This window comes from Anser brachyrhynchus (genome assembly GCF_964034855.1).
Source record: "Anser brachyrhynchus genome assembly, chromosome: 1".
NCBI lineage: Eukaryota > Metazoa > Chordata > Aves > Anseriformes > Anatidae > Anser > Anser brachyrhynchus.
Genome location: NC_137694.1, coordinates 363,605 through 379,580, shown reverse-complemented (window position 1 = coordinate 379,580; position 15,976 = coordinate 363,605). Strand labels below are relative to the sequence as shown.

The window sequence follows — 15,976 nt, the reverse complement described above, 5'->3', positions numbered from 1 at the left end:
TGGGGAACAGCAAAGCCCCAGAGAGGTGATCTCAAAAGTGCTCTATCAGGAGGCAACGTCACAGCTGGAGAAATGCAAGGTTTGGAACCACACCATATTAAACTTTGCTAGACTGAAAATATCAAGGAAAAAATCAAGATCTAGAAGAATGTGCCTGACCAGCTCTTTGCCTGTCTTGGACAAAACCAGGAGCAGCAGTCAGTCCTTTGCAGACAGCTAGGGCTACTGGAGCTCTGCACCAGCCAGTCAGGCTGAGTCTGCACTGTGCTCCCTCTGCGCACGCGTGGCCTCATCCTTTACTACAAGGAGGCTGAAGCAGTCACCAAGTGCACCAGATCTGCAGCCACAGCCCAGCCGAGGCATCAGTGTGGTCACCACTCTTCTTTATCTGGCTGGACTTGGCATCATTGGTCTTGGCACCAAAGCCAGAAAAAAAAAAAAAAAAAAAAGGAGGAGGAAAACAAGAATACAGCAATGAAAACCTCAGACAGAAGAGATAGTCTGGTTTGCTTTGGTGCACTTTATAAATTAATTATTAGTTTCTAGATATTAACAGCTTAGAAAAAAAAATCATTGCTGTATGTTGAAGTAATTGCATACAAGCTCACTGTAAAACTATCCTGTTGGCAAGCTGTTTTTACTCAACTGAACTAGGACTGGCCAGAGTTGTGCAGTAGGCATGGTCCTTCACGAGAAAAATACATAAATAAATAAATAAATCAGGGCAATAATCTGGAAAAAAAAAAAAAACAAACACTGGAAAACATTGTTAGCATTCAACATAAGAGAAAAGGAGGAAAAAAATTGAAAAGCAGTGACTTATCTTGCAAGTAAACAAAGCAGCACACCTGACGAGATCCTTTCAGTCTGTGTGAAATCTCTGCTCCTGGTAGCCTTAGCTTAACTGAGAAGAAGCAGAAGCCTGCCCTGCAACCAGCATGGACATCACTCCAGGAGACGTGGAGTGGTACAGACTTTACTGTGAGATGTTCACAGCAAGCACCAGTTATTAGGCAATGAGACACAAACAGGTTGCTCAAGGACTCCCCGGTGTAAGGGAAGGTACTTTATAATTTCTGACGCAGGTCAGGGTAAATTCTTTAATTTAGGCTGTCAAATTAATCACCTGGTTACCCATTTCCACGCTCTCCACAAGAGCAGTCATCACCTTACATATGCAAAGTGCTCACTCCCAACACGAAAATTATAGAATCCACTCTAAAACCAGAGCAAAACACAACCACTGTCTCAGATTTACATCAGAGATGAAGAGCAGCAGGGCTGCAGAAAAAAGCCCAGGACCACTCTGCTACTCACTAATCCATTTATCATAACATCAAGCATAAGAGTCCCTGACTTACAGCATAACATAGCATTTACAGGAGTAAATAAGAAGCTGTCCAGGTCACATAATAGACTGCAAAGCCAAGATTTCCCGACTAACTCTAGAAGTGTGTTACGAGAATGGTATTACAGCTGCAAAGGCAATCTCTTGACAGACAGGCAGATACCTGCACTGACCAATTTTAACTTGTTCCCCAGCACACAGTAACTGCACGTGAGGTGAGATCAAGACAGTTTACTTCACTTGCCAAAGTGCAATTTAGGGGCAAGGGAGTCACAAGTCCAGACGACAAGTGAAAAAATTGCTTCCAATACTATCACAGGAGCAGAGCCTTTTATATGACACACATGCATACCGTGTGAAGTTCCTTAGGTTCTCGGGTGTCCAGCATACCCTGATGTCTCCTGGCCAAGGCAGCTATACCCCTGGACCCGGGACAGAGGACAGCTCAGGGGACTCAGCAAAGTCCTTGGGAGCCTCAGTGCAGAGGTACTGCTGATAGAGATCTGCCTGCTCCAACTTCAGTGCCTAGCTTCTGGAGCCTAGACTGCCCGTTTCTGGGTCGCTGTGCAGCTGGGAAGGCAACTGGACCAAGACCAGCTTCTACAGAGAGGTTAGTGAACCAGGGATGATGACACCTGGCCTGGAAAGCTTGGCTTTAACTGAGAACACAGATGAGCAGACATCCAGGCAGCTTCATGGGAGGATGGCAATCAAAGGAACACACCTATTGCTTGTATGAACAATATAGGACTTTTCTCCCCGGATACTCCAGAGATTCTTCAGAGCCCTCATCTAAACACAGACTTACTTCCAGTCAGTCTGGCTGCTATGCCACGTAGATACACGCAAGCCTGGGTCTGCTCTCACAACAGCAATTAGATATATTCAGAGAGATACAAAAACATGTTTGGCTGTGCTATGCAATGAGATGAAGACAGCAAGGGAGACAAAATCTGTTGCATGTGGCAGAACCGTGGGAGAGAAAATTGCGCGTTGGCCAGATGGCAGAAAGGACAGAAGAGATACCCACATTGCATGGGGAGGTGTGCTGAGGCAGATCCATGGGATGGACCCCAAAATGGATGAGCTAATGGTGGAGGCAGTTTGGTGTTGAAGGGTACTACGCGTGCACTTATTTGCACAAGAAAGTCCAGCGGAAAATCAGCACTTGGCACAGGCACAAGGACAACAAAAGTACCAGGAACATGTCCAGGGGCTGCAGCAGACAGAAGATCGAGGCCACCGTGTACTTGAGGCAGTGGCACAGGCAGCTGTGCAGAGGACAGGAAAGTGATTGTCCAGTTCTACTCTGCGCTGGTGCAGCCTCGCCTCAAGAACTGTGTGCAGTTTTGGGTGTCACAATATAAGAAGGACATAAAATTGTTAGAGTGTGCAAACAAGGGCTGCAAAGATGGTGAAGGGCCCCGAGGGCAAGAGGTGTGAGGAACAGCTGAGGTCACTTGGTTTGTTCAGCCTAGAGAAGAGGAGGCCTCATGGCGGCCTGCAGCTTCCTCACAGAGGGAGCAGAAGGGCAGGCGCTGAGCCCTGCTCTCTGGGGACCCATCTGACACGACCCCAGGGAACGGCATGCAGCTGGGACAGGGGAGGGTCAGGCTGGGTGTCAGGGGAAGGTTCGGCACTGAGGGGGTGATCGGGCACTGGAACAGGCTCCCCAGGGCAGTGGTCATGTCACTGAGCCTGATGGAGCTCACGAAGCATTTGAACAACGCTCTCGGGCATACGGCTTTATTTTTGGATGGTCCTGTGTGGAGCCAGGATTTGGACTTGATGATCCCTGTGGGTCCCTTCCAACTCAGGATATTCTATGATTTTGTGATTCGATGAGAGCTGCACTTCCAGCAGAGCCTCACTCAGTACTGGGAGATCACCAGGGATCCTTTACTGCTATTTATAAAAAGGACTTTTCTAGGAGCCCTAAGCAAGAGACCAACAACAGTCACATGTGATTTGCTGTTTACTTCTCTCCCTGGGGGAGCCCTGCATATTCAAAAACAAAAATCTGGGGGAAACCCGGCACTTCTTTGGGAGATGAGTGAAAGAGAACTTCGTGCTAGGGCTGAAAATGCTGAATTAACCGTCACTCTTTGTTTTGAGCAGCACATTTCAGAGGCTCTGGCTACCTAACAGAGAAAAAAACAGAGCAGCCACAAGCTTGCAACAGCCAAATGACGTGTAACGACATCTAGGTCTCTAGAATGCACAATAATCCCAGGCCCATTTACTGTCTTAAAAGCACCAGAGGACACGTCTGCCAGGTTGTCCTATGGGACAGCAGGGTCTCAGCTACCACACAGGTGCCAGTGAGGATGCTGAGGTCCTGCCTGGCTGCACTGTCTCTAACCCTGAGGACCAACCACCTCCAGCATTATGACACGGCCTCATTCAACCAAATAATTGGGTCACTCAGCTTCACAGAGAACTTAGTTGTCTTCTGATCAGAAGCACATTAAGCAAGGTATCCATCACGATGCTCGCCCCACTGCATCCACTGAGTGAACCCCAACTTGTCACTGAGACATAACTCTGCCCCATTCCCTGCCAGTCACTGTCATACGAGTGCAAAAGAGACTGAAATCATGCTCTTGACTGCAAAGAAGATAGTTGGAAAGGAGGACTGGAGAGGGCTGCTGGCAGGTCTCTCCTGCTGGGGATCTCTTGCAGGACACTAGATGTGTGTTCACTGATCCAAGGACTCCCCAGTGCCAGAAGGTGGTGGCACTCCACCCTGTCCCCTGGGCCCCACCCACAGCGTGCCCCCAGTACATCACGCATGACCTCCCAGATTCCAGGCCAACCTGCCAGCCAGCTTATCTCAACAGCAACGTGGACGGCAACGGGGCAGTGAGCCCAGCGCAGGCAGAGGGATGGGGTCACTGTTCTCTGCGGGGGTGGGAAGACCAGGCTGGGGGAGCCCAAGGCATGCTTTGGCCAGTTCTATAGGCAGCAAAGCCAGCTTCTCACTGCACCTCAAACTACCTGAAACTGGTAATAATAATAAACTGCTGAGCCTGAGCTGCAGCGACCAGGTGCAGAGACAGGATGGTTTCAGCCTGCTGTGAGGCAGCCAGTTCTAGCAAAGGCTTCCTCTTCCCAACCCCCAAACCCACTGTTCCTAGTGGGGAAGGGAGGGAAGTGAGAGCAATAAAAAAAAAAAAAAAAAAAAAAAAAAGCACCAAAAAACAACTTTGTGCAGCTCATACAATCAGCTTTGAAGATTCTTTTCTATACCTTCTCAAGAGTTTAATCAAAGTGTGTTTACTGGGTTTCTCGCAGCAAAATGAATCACTTCAGTTACCATGACAGCGCTGCTCGAAGAAGCACAACCGTGCTCCAGCCAGCCTGGTTAATCTGACACTTCCGTGTTTGCTTTTGCCCTCCACAAGGAGAAATGCAAGGCTCTTGGGTTGAAAATGCCTCTTGCCACTCAGGTGCAGTATGAGCGGGGTGCAGCCAGGGTTCCCAAAGGAGTTCTGGGCCCTGAGATGCTGCACTGTCACTGGGCGGCACCTGGACCACGCTCCAAACAACCCCAAGCTTCAGGCTAATGAACCAAAATGTAATCAACACTCTGAGGTTATTTAGAGATTTACTGGCTTGATGTTAAATATTCATGTAAAAGAGCAAAAGAGCACGAAGTGCAAATGTCTCCACAGTTCCAAGCTGAGAGGCCACATTTACATTTTAATAGTGGAAAATTACAAAGCAGAACGAAGAAGGCGCATAGCATCTCCCCTCATGTGGCACATTGACGCCCAGGCTTCTCTTCCATGCAGGAGAGAGAGGCTACTCCAAGAGACCTTTCAGGTATTTTTTTCCAGGAATGAAAACTAAAGGAGAAGTACACAATGATCAGGCAGACCAGAGCCACCAGCTCAGCTCCAGCAAGGTAACTGCTAGTTTACCTCAGTACTGAGAAACAGTGCACTGGTAGGAGTTGGAGTCGGTCCCCCTCCCCCCCGCCCCTTTTAATTAAAAAAAAAAAAAATTATCCTCTAATGATTTCTTCAGTCATCTTCATTTGCCTCTCAATTACCCATTCTCGTGTGATGCTCCATCCCTGGACATAGCCCCTCAGAATTACCCCCTCCTACCTCACTCCTCCACCTCAGTGCAGGTCTCTTGCCCCATCCCACTCAGGGTGTCAGCCCTATGTAGCTGGGGACAGATTTCTCTCTGCATTTGTAAAACTTAAATTGAAACTGCTAAAAATACATTTTAATCAAACTTGCTAGCTTTTCCCTACAAACTGTCCTCAAATGTGCTGCCAATTCACCTGTGAGTAGTACATGATATGGGATTGTCAGCCTTTCTCTTCAGACAATATTTATCAGCCTGATGCATATCATCACCGGAAGATTTTCCTTGCAAGAATTTTTCATTCCTCTGCTTCTCCTTGTCACATTCAGAACATTGAAAGTCCTGCTTGGACTCTCAGGCCACTGCTCAAATCCCCACAGAGGAAATCCTGGCAACTGCATAGACCCGTTACAGGAATGACACAATGAAATTAACAGTGATGACCAGAAAATCAGAAGCATCAAACAAGTATTTCTGATTAATATTTGAAAATAATTCCTGTACATACCTCCATACCATCAAAAATGCACCCAGAAATAAAACAGGTTAAAACTTCCCCCCACAATTCCGAGGATAGCAGTAACAGATGTTTATTCAGTTATGTACGTTCAAAATAGCAGGTCAAAAGCTTCTGCAGCAATGTTCAAAAGAATTTGCCATACAGCTCACTGAATCATTGGCCTATATCTATAATACTCCTTAAAAAGTGTCAGTGGATAGGGAGGCAGTTTTGAAAGGGTCAGCGGGATTATTCAGACAACCACAGAAAGCATAGCTTTATATCATTTCTAGGAAAGGACTAGAAACACTGAAACAGGACACTTAACAATTGAAAAATAAAGCATGAGAATTTAATTTATAACACCCAAGATGGCTTTAAGAACTCAAAGCTCACTGACAAAGATAATAAGCTTGGGTGAAGCTGTTGACTTCACTGTAATGATATTGATTACATGCTACCACTTGTCAAGATACTAGATTTTAACAGGTTGTACTGGGTCTGGCTGGGATGTTAACTTTCCCTGCAGCAGCCCATACAGTGCTGTGCTCTGCACGTGTAGCTAGAACAGCACTGGTATCGCACCAGCGTCGTGTCTGCTGCTGAGCAGTGCTGGCACAGCATCAGGACTCCCTCTAACCCTCCTAGGGGGTGGGCAAAAAAGTGAGAAAGAAACATCACCAGGGCAGCTGACCTAAACCAACCAAAGGGATATTCCATACCATATGATGTCACACTCAGCAATAAAAGGTGGAAAAAGGAAGAAGAGGGGAGGGGTGGGCTCTCGTTGCGAAAACGTCTGTCCTCCCGAACACCGGCTACGTGCGTTGAGGCCCTGCTTCAAGGACATGGTCAAGCATCACTCATTTGTGGGAAGTGGAGAGTAATTTCTTTCCTCTGCACTTCCACATAGCCTTTACTTGTTTTGGTTTTTTTTCCCTTTCCCCCTCCATTTTCCCCTTTCCCTTTTATCCCTTTAAATTGTTTAATTAATAATAATCTTTCCTTAATAATTATTTTTCCCCTTTAATTAAATTATCCTTATGTCAATCCGTGAGTTGTTCTTTCCTTTACTTCTTCCCCTCCTCTTCTAAGGAGGGGGAGTGAGAGAGCAGTTGTGGTGTTCAGCTGCCTAGCACAGTAAAGCCACCACACAGACAATAAAACCACCGCACAGATAATAAGACAAAATAATCAATCATTAACGGAGAACAACAATTGGGAATGTTTCCAATATTATCCAGTAAGCCAGTTCTTGCTACAGTAATATTTATATTTTTACCTTTACCAATGACCTCTCTATATATGGATGTATATACGGCAATATATATATACACACAGACATATAGACAAACACAGATCATTGGCAATAAAACTGCAGGTGATGCCATGGCTGGTGCAATAGCATATGAGAGAGGGTGCTGACACAGTGGAATCTCTTGTTAACAAATGTTAACAAATTAACATTTGTTAAGATGGGACCATCTGAACACATTTCATTACTTCCTGAAGTAAGACAAAGCAGCTGGGAAACACAAACGTAGGTTATACAGTACAGAACTGTTCCTTGAAAAAGAGCTCCTTTCAGCGAGACTGAAACAGGCCAGTGATTCCTGACACAAACCACCTACAGACAAGCTCCAAGACCAATGCAGTGAGCAGAAAAGCTAACATAACCACTAGATATATCAGTCCCCGAAAAAGGGTAGCACAGTCTGTTCATCCATAAGGTTATTATGGAAAAATGCATTGGAATGCAGTCAACATTGCTAAAAAGAATGTTAAACTGTCGCATGCTTTTTGGGAATGTTAAAAAGCAGAAAGAGTTCAACATAAAGCCATGCAAAGGCTCAGAAGCTGGTCAAGCTGACCTATACTAAGAAAATAAATAAACAGAAGCTAGTCACAGTTTGCCAAGGTAACAGAGAATCACAAATTTGTATGTTGGGTAAGAGTATACTCCACAATAGAAACTTTCTGCATAAGAAACTTATGCAAAAGTTTGCACAGAATTGTGCAAGTGTTCAAGTTTTCACCACAAGGTGACAATACTGGCCATGTTGGTCTTAAAATTTATTGTCCCATCAGCATCATTTTGAGGAACTTGTCAAACTCTCCATGCAAAAATAAATCATAGAATCATAGAATGGCTTGGGTTGGAAGGGACCTTAAAGATCATCTAGTGCCAACCCCTCTGCCATAGGCAGGGATGCCGCAGACTAGATGAGGTTTGCCAGGGCCCCATCCAGCCTGCTCTTGAGCACCTCCAGGGATGGGACATCCACAGCTTCTTTGGGCAACCTGTGCCAGTGCCTCACCACCCTCAGAGTAAAGAACTTATTCCTAACATCCAATCTAAATCTCCCCTCTGTCAGTTTAAAACAATTCCCCCTTGTGCTATCATTATCTACCTGAGTAAAGAGTCCTTCTCCAACCTTTTTATAAGCCCCGTTTAAGCAAATGAAAGGCCGCAAGGTCTCCCCGAAGCCTTCTCTTCTCCAGGCTGAACAGCCCCAGCTCTCCCAGCCTTTCTTCATAGGAGAGGTGCTCCAGCCCTCTCATCGTCGTTGTGGCCCTCCTCTGGACCCGTTCTAACAGCCCCAAATCCTTCTTGTGCTGGAGGCCCAAAACCTGGATGCAGTGCTCCAAGTGGGGCCTCACAAAGGCAGAGCCGAGGGGCACGATCCCCTCCCTCAGCCTGCTGGCCACTCCTCTGTTGATGCAGCCCAGGATGCAGTTGCCCTTCTGGGCTGCAGGCACACACTGCTGGCTCATGTCGAGCCTTTCATCCATCAGAAACCTCAAATCTCTCTCCGCAGGGCTGCTCTCAATGAGTTCTTCTCCCAGTCTGTACTCCTGTCTAGGATAGCCCCAACCCAGGTGCAGCACCTTGCACTTGGACTTGTTGAACCTCTTCTGGTTCACATGGGCCCACTTCTCCAGCCTGTCCAGGTCCCTTTGGATGACTTCTCTTCCTTCTTTGGTATCAACTGCTCCACTCAACTTGGTGTCATCTGCAAACTTGCTGAGGGTGCATTCAGTCCCATCTTCTGTGTCATTGACGAAGATACTGAAAAGCACCGGTCCCAGGACAGACCCCTGAGGGACTCTGCTCATCACCAGCCTCCACCTGGACACAGAACCATTGACCACTACTCTCTAGGTGCAGCCATTGAGCCAATTCCTTATCCACCGTACGGTCCACCCTTCAAATCCTTATCTTTCCAACTTAGAGATTAGGATGTCATGTGAGACTGTGACAAAAGCCTTACAGAATTCCAAGTAGATGACATCAGTTGGTCTTCCTTTGTCAATTGACGCTGTCACTCCATCACAGAAGGCCACCAGATTGGTCAGGCATGATTTGCCCTTTGTGAAGCCATGCTGGCTGTCTCAGATCACCTCCTTGTCTTGCATGTGCCTTAACATTGCTTCCAGGCAGAGGCTCACGGGTCTGTAGTTCTCTGAGTCTTCCTTTCTACCCTTTTTAAAAATGGGAGTGATGTTTCCCCTTTCCAGTCACCGGGGACTTTGCCTGCCATGATTTTTCAGATATAATGGAACGTGGCTTGGGAACTACATCAGCCAATTCCCTCAAGACCCTGGGATGCATGTCGTCAGGCTCCATAGACTTATAGCTGTTAAGTTGCATCAGGAGGTCCCGAACTTGCTCCTTGCTTACAGTGGGAGGGACTCTGCTCCCCCAGCCCCTGCCCAGAGGTTCGTGGACTCAAGAGATGTGGGAATATTGACCACCAGTGAAGACCAAGGCAAAGAAGTTGTGAAGTACCTCAGCCTTCTCTATGTCTGTTGTTACCAGTCCTCCATCTTTATTTGTGAGAGGCAATACACTCTCCTTAGACCTTCTTTTGTGGCCAATGTACCTGTAGAACCCCTTCTTTTTATTCTTTGCATCCCTCGCAAAGTTTAATTCTGCGAGTGCCTTGGCTTTCCTGATCCCATCCCTGCACATCCAGCACCTAGACAGGTATCCTTCCTAATTCCTATGGAACACTTCACAGGTGTTTCCCTGCTGTTTTCTAAAGTATTGGCACTCAATGGATCTTTGGAGTCACTTACAGGTACATCCTCTTCCCCCACTGAATCTAGTTTAAAGCTCTGCTAATGAGTCCGGACAGCTTGCTGCCCAAAATGCTTTTGCCCCACTTGGTCAGGTGTGCCCCATCCCATGTCAGCATTCCCGGTCTCTCAAAAACACACCCAAGATCATAGAACCCAAAACCCTGAACATGGCACCAGCTATGCAGCCAGTCATTCACGTGATCTGTATGCCACCTCCTCCTTGGGTCCCAGTCTCCATCTGGGAGGACTGAGGAGAACACTACTTGCTCTCCTGATTCCCTTCAGCATCTTTCCAAGGGACATAAAGTCCCTTTTGATGTTCTGGAGTCTCCTTGTCACAGCCTCTGTTGTCCCTACATGAAAGAGCAGAATGAGTGATAGTCCTCCAGCTTAACCAAGCTCAGTAGCCTCTTTGTTATGTCACAAATATGGGCCCCACACAGGCAGCGAACCTCTTGAGAGAGATTGTCTGGGCAGCAAATGGGAGCCTCAGTGCCTCTCAGAGGGGAGTCTCCAAATACCAACACCCTCTGTGCTTTTTTTTTTTTTTTTTTTTTTTTGTGGCACTGGTTTTTATACAAGTGGTTTGCTGGTCCACCTTTTTGCAGTTGCCCTTTCCTGGCTCTTGACCATTACCATTGTTGTCATTGACACTGTCTCCTTTTTTGAGCCCCAGAGCATCATATCTGCTGGAAGAATTGTAAGATGTTAGATTTTTCCACTCTCTGGGTAATCCCAGACTGAGCTTACATACACAGTTTCTGACATACAGCTTCAGAGCTCATGGAGATACTTGGGACAGGCTTTGGATGAGGAAGGCACCTGAAGGACAAAGGAAACACTGATCTCAGGTTGGCTTCATGACACCCTCCTTAATGAGAAATAACTTATTCTTTGGTTTGAGCTATAAAATGTCATAAAGTTGAGACTTCTCAACAACAACTGACAATTCAATGCCCAAAGCCTCATGTAATCTTCCTAATGTGTCATGGTTTAAATTAATATCCTGGTGTCAATTCACACAGAGAAGGAAACTAGGCCACATGCACCAGGGTATGGGATGGGTACCTAACGAGGAGTTAGGTGACCAGATCATCTTCTGACCCTTGCTAGGCCCAACCTGCATCTTCATATACCTAAATACCTTGAAAAAAATCTGTCCCAAGGTAGCAGGAGAGAGGAAGACACTGTGCCAGCAACTCTACCCATACAGAGCTAACAGTAAGCCAGGGCTGTAGGATCTTCAGCAGACATGGGCCAAGAGTCTAACACATCCCAAAAGCAAGGACCACTGTGGATCACTGAAGCTGCAGAACCATACCAGAGGAGATGAGTTACTCCGCCACCCCTGCCTGTACATCTAAAGAAAACAAATGTTGTTATGGTGCACTTCAGTTCAGCAAACAAATGCTGGTGATCTCATACAGATTGTAATTCCCCAACAAAAAGATATTTTACATAATATAGGGTACCTGTTTGGGGTCTCACTATGACTGATAATGAATTAATTCCTTTGACGTGAAGTTAGTGGTTGCTTAGTGACCATGAATCATGACCTGATTATATTCAGCATAAGAAGAAAGAATCCTCAACCAGTCTTACGTACATGTACTGCTTAAGGTTAATTTCTCAGTATTGAGCTAATATTATATTATTTTCTCCAGATCTACTTTCATGTAGATAGAGTAAATATGAATAAAAATCAGGAGTTCAAAAAAATCAGCGAAGTTACAATACCACAATTATGAAATAAAGCAGCTGTGGTTAAACGCCCAGTTGGACAAAAGTGGCAAGATGAAGACATCAATTGGTATTGCAAAATATATTTTCCATATCTGAAGTTTAAATAACTGAAATCAATATGGAGTTACAATACACTCTAAATTGATAAGGGGAGATAAAACATTAACAAAAAAAAGAGTTTGCAGAATGGAGGAAAATTTTAAGAAGCTTTACGGTCATTTTTAGATGTAAAAGTAAATTCTAAAACAAGCAGAAAGAGGCGCTTGTATCACATCATGGTGACAAAGCATAGGGAACTACTAATTAGCTGAAACAAACACTTAAAAATTTGCAGGCTGAGAAAACTTCCCAGAAAGATGGATAATGAAAATTATTGAGCAGCTGACAAGGGATCCAACTGATAAAAATAAATAAATAAATAAATAAACAAAACAAAACTATGTGCAATTAACACTACTGGTAATGTTTTAGTGGAAAACAGGTAATGTGGCACACACCTGATGTTACTGAGTGGAGTTACACATATGGGTGGTAAATTCTGATGTGGATTTAAGACCTGAAAGCTGATGGAATAAGCAAATGGACATGCCAGGAGGCTGACGGTGGTGCTCCAGAGAGGACCAAAGGTTCAGGCGCAGCCCCGCTTGCACTGTTTCCCACTGACCAGGTCTCAGTGTTCCTGATAAACGTGCAGCCTTTTTCCTCTGCCATCCCTTGCTTTTCCAAATCTGTCTGGCATGGTCAGAGACCAGGTTCTGCAGCTATACCCAAGAGGGTTAGGGCTGCCCTTGCCATACCAAAGAAACCACTCCCACATGGGCAAGAGTGGACCACCACTAATGAACAAGCACTGTGCTACGCTGCTTCAAGCACACAGAGGATCTGTAGTGTCATTGCCAAGTTCTCATGATCCAACCTCTCAGGTCCAACCAAGAAGAGAAAAGGCTGCACTTACTATACATGGCATTCTGTCTTCAGACTCATAAAATAAGAGAAACAGAAAACAAACAAACAAAAAAAAAAAACACTCTATCTTCAACTTCAGTGCTGGTGCCCGTGATGGAACAAGCAGATCTTGGTGCCTGCACTGACTGAAAGGACAGAGAACTGTGCACAGGAAACTATGGAGAAAACTGCCCAAGAAGTCCTGCAGCCCAATGGGCTGTTAAGAGCAGACACTGATCACCCAGAATCCTCACTGTGGACATTTTGGGGCATCTTCCTTAAACTATATCAACCCTAGCTAGATCCATGAACTGAATGCTTGTAAACAGATAGAGCACATCAGCTGGAGCACAGTTTTGGGTTATTTTCACCTAAAAGAAATTCACTTCACACCCTCCAGACCTGCTGTACATTGTGATACAAATCACAGCCAGTGGGGACAGCCAGCTCCACCTCAGAAGTACACTCCTGATCCAAACAAACATTGATGAATGCTCTAAGAGCCAGAAACTACAGCTACGTGCAACAGGCTGTCGTGCAGCAAGGATTGAAAGCTATTGCTAACCATCTTTCCTTCCACAGCCTTAACACAGCAGGTCCTCTCTGAATATTTCTGATGGTGGGGGCCACCAATTCTTGTCTCACAGACAGACAAGTGCTGCCTAATAGCGGGAACTTGAGAAGATTTCTCTAAGAGCTATCACGTACAATGCTGCACTGTCACGTATAATCCTACCCTTTCCTACCAGATTGTTTTAGTATTTCTGCAACTATTGTGATGGAACTATCAGAGAAAAGGAATAGAGACAGCCAGACTGCCTAACCCTGACCCCTTCCTTAGCCTAAATCATGCCAATCTGCTCTCCTCCAGTCAGACACTCACACTTTTCAGATCTTAATGAACTTCAAAAAACAATTTCTCCTTGCTTGGGAAATTCATCTGCTAGTCCCATTGACTCCAGGTGGATACCATCTGGACCTGCTGGTTTGTGTGCGATTAGTTTGCAACTGTTATCTGACCTATTTTATATAAACAGCCGTATCTAGAACATGAACAATTCATTCTTACCCAACATGTTTTCATGCCATTTTTCCCTACACTTTTTTCAAGAAAAATAATTGAGCCATTCAATCACATATAGATTCAATCGTAGAAAAATTTAGTTTGGAAGGGGACTTTTGCAGGTCATCTAGTCCAATATCCCTGTCACTGCAGTCTCTTTCCTCTTGAATTGATAGGGTGGCTTTCTGGTGTAAGAAATTTTTGGCTTTTCCTCACATTCTTCCTGATTCTTCTCACAAATCCTCAGCATCAGTGATAGTTAGCTGAGAAACGAAGTGATAAAAGGATGGGTTAAGGTGCAGGTTTCTAGACTCACAGCCACTTCCAAGAACCAAGCCCAATACTCAAAGGCTGTTTCAGACTCTACAAGTCTTTCCACTTGATGACTTGCTGTGGGTTAACCCCAGTAGGCAGCTAAGCATCCCACAGCTGCGTGCTCACTCTACCCAAGCAGGACTGGGGAGAGAATCGGCTTTCCGATTAAAGTGAGAAAACTCATGGGCTGAGATAAAGACAGTTATCACCAAGAATTTACTTATTAAGTAAAGCAAAAGCTGGACTCACAAGCAAAGCAAAATAAGGAATTTGTGCACTACTTCCACTTGAAAGGCAGATGTCCAGCCATTTCTGGGAAAGCAGGGCTTCATCATGCACAATGGTTACTTGGGAAGACAAGCGCCATAATTCCCTCCCTCCTTTCCTCCCTTCCTTCTCTATCCCCAGCTTCCATTACTAAGCATGATATCATACGGTATGGAACATCCCCTTGGTCAGTTTGGGTCCCTTGGTTGTATTCCCTCCCAGCTTCTTGTGCACTCCCAGCCTTCTTGCTGGCAGGGCAGCATATGAAGAAGAAAAGTTCCAGGCTCTGTGTAAGCACTGCTCTGCAACAACTAAAACATCGGTGTGTTATATCAGCACTGTTTTAATCATAAATCCAAAACCAGCACCATACGGGACACAACAAAGAAAATTAACTCTATCCCAGCCAAAACCAGGACATGACCTGATGATTCTGTACCTTCTGTGAAGGTACATGCACTGAGACAACAGTGAGAAAAAAAGTCTTTGTAGACAGCACAAGAAAGAAGGGAACACAGAAAGTTAACACTCTTTATCTCTTTGCCACAGCAAGCTTACAGATTTCCAACTGCCCTTATAAATAGAATGAGCTCAACAAAAACATCCACGTTTGTTATACATTCTGGGAAATTTGACACAATTAGACAAAAAGAAATAAAGCTTTCCATTGTACAAGTACTTATTTTTGGCTTCCATACTAAGTTTTTTAACTTCTACCTCATTTAGGCTTTCCAAAAATTTCTCTGAGAAAGGATCAAGGGGAAAGGTTAGAGAGAAAGGAGAAATGTATGTCATTACCTCTACTTCTGCTTGTCTCACGCGTTTACCTGAATTGCTGTATGCCATTCCACAGCCTTTTTGGAATCCAAAAAACATAGCACCATACTAGCTACAGTAAAGAAAATTAACTTTATCCCAGCCAAAATGAGGACATGACCTTATGATTCTGTACTTTCTGTGGACTGCACGTTCACCAAGAATTAACCCTTTACATTGGTTTGTCCCTTGCTCTAGTGACCTCTGATCCAATCAACTTTCTAGAACAATTCAGGAAAACTCAACAAGTGGTATGATTTTATACCTAACCTAAAATTCAGTTTTGCATGACATATATTATATTTCATGACAATGTCTACACCAAAGGAGGAGAGAGTAGATGCTGCAAGGAAAAAAGCTAAACAGGAAATCCAAAAATATTCCTCCATAAAGAAACAATACCAGAATACTACTTCACTTTTACTTATAGAAGCTCCAGTGCGGGGCAGCTCCATAGCCATTATCACTACTAAGAGAGAGGACACGTCTCCTTCTTGCACCAGGTCCAGTTAATAGTCTTAGCAGGAGAGCATCTCTGACATGAAAGGGCCTCAGGGATGCAGAGAGAGAGAAAAGGCAAGGGATTTTACGAAGAGCTTTTCAGACCCACTCCAGACTAATTTGGCTAATTCTTTAGTTTGCTAATCGCAGCAGCCATAAGCAAACACTGGACTGAATAAACTCACTGAATAATGATGGCCCCGAGAGGAAAGTAGATGTGTCCTGACGCTCCCAAGACCCAAAACTAGCTGCAGGCTGCAGCTTCCACTAATCACTGCAGGCAGCACTAGGAAACCAC

At 45.1% G+C, this 15,976-nt stretch overlaps 1 protein-coding gene across 11 annotated transcripts in view; it reads right to left on the bottom strand.

Moving 5' to 3' along the window:
• The window catches only part of SHANK3 (SH3 and multiple ankyrin repeat domains 3), a 390,020-nt gene that overhangs the window by 252,835 nt on the left and 121,209 nt on the right, over positions 1-15,976 (bottom strand). The window lies entirely within an intron of this gene.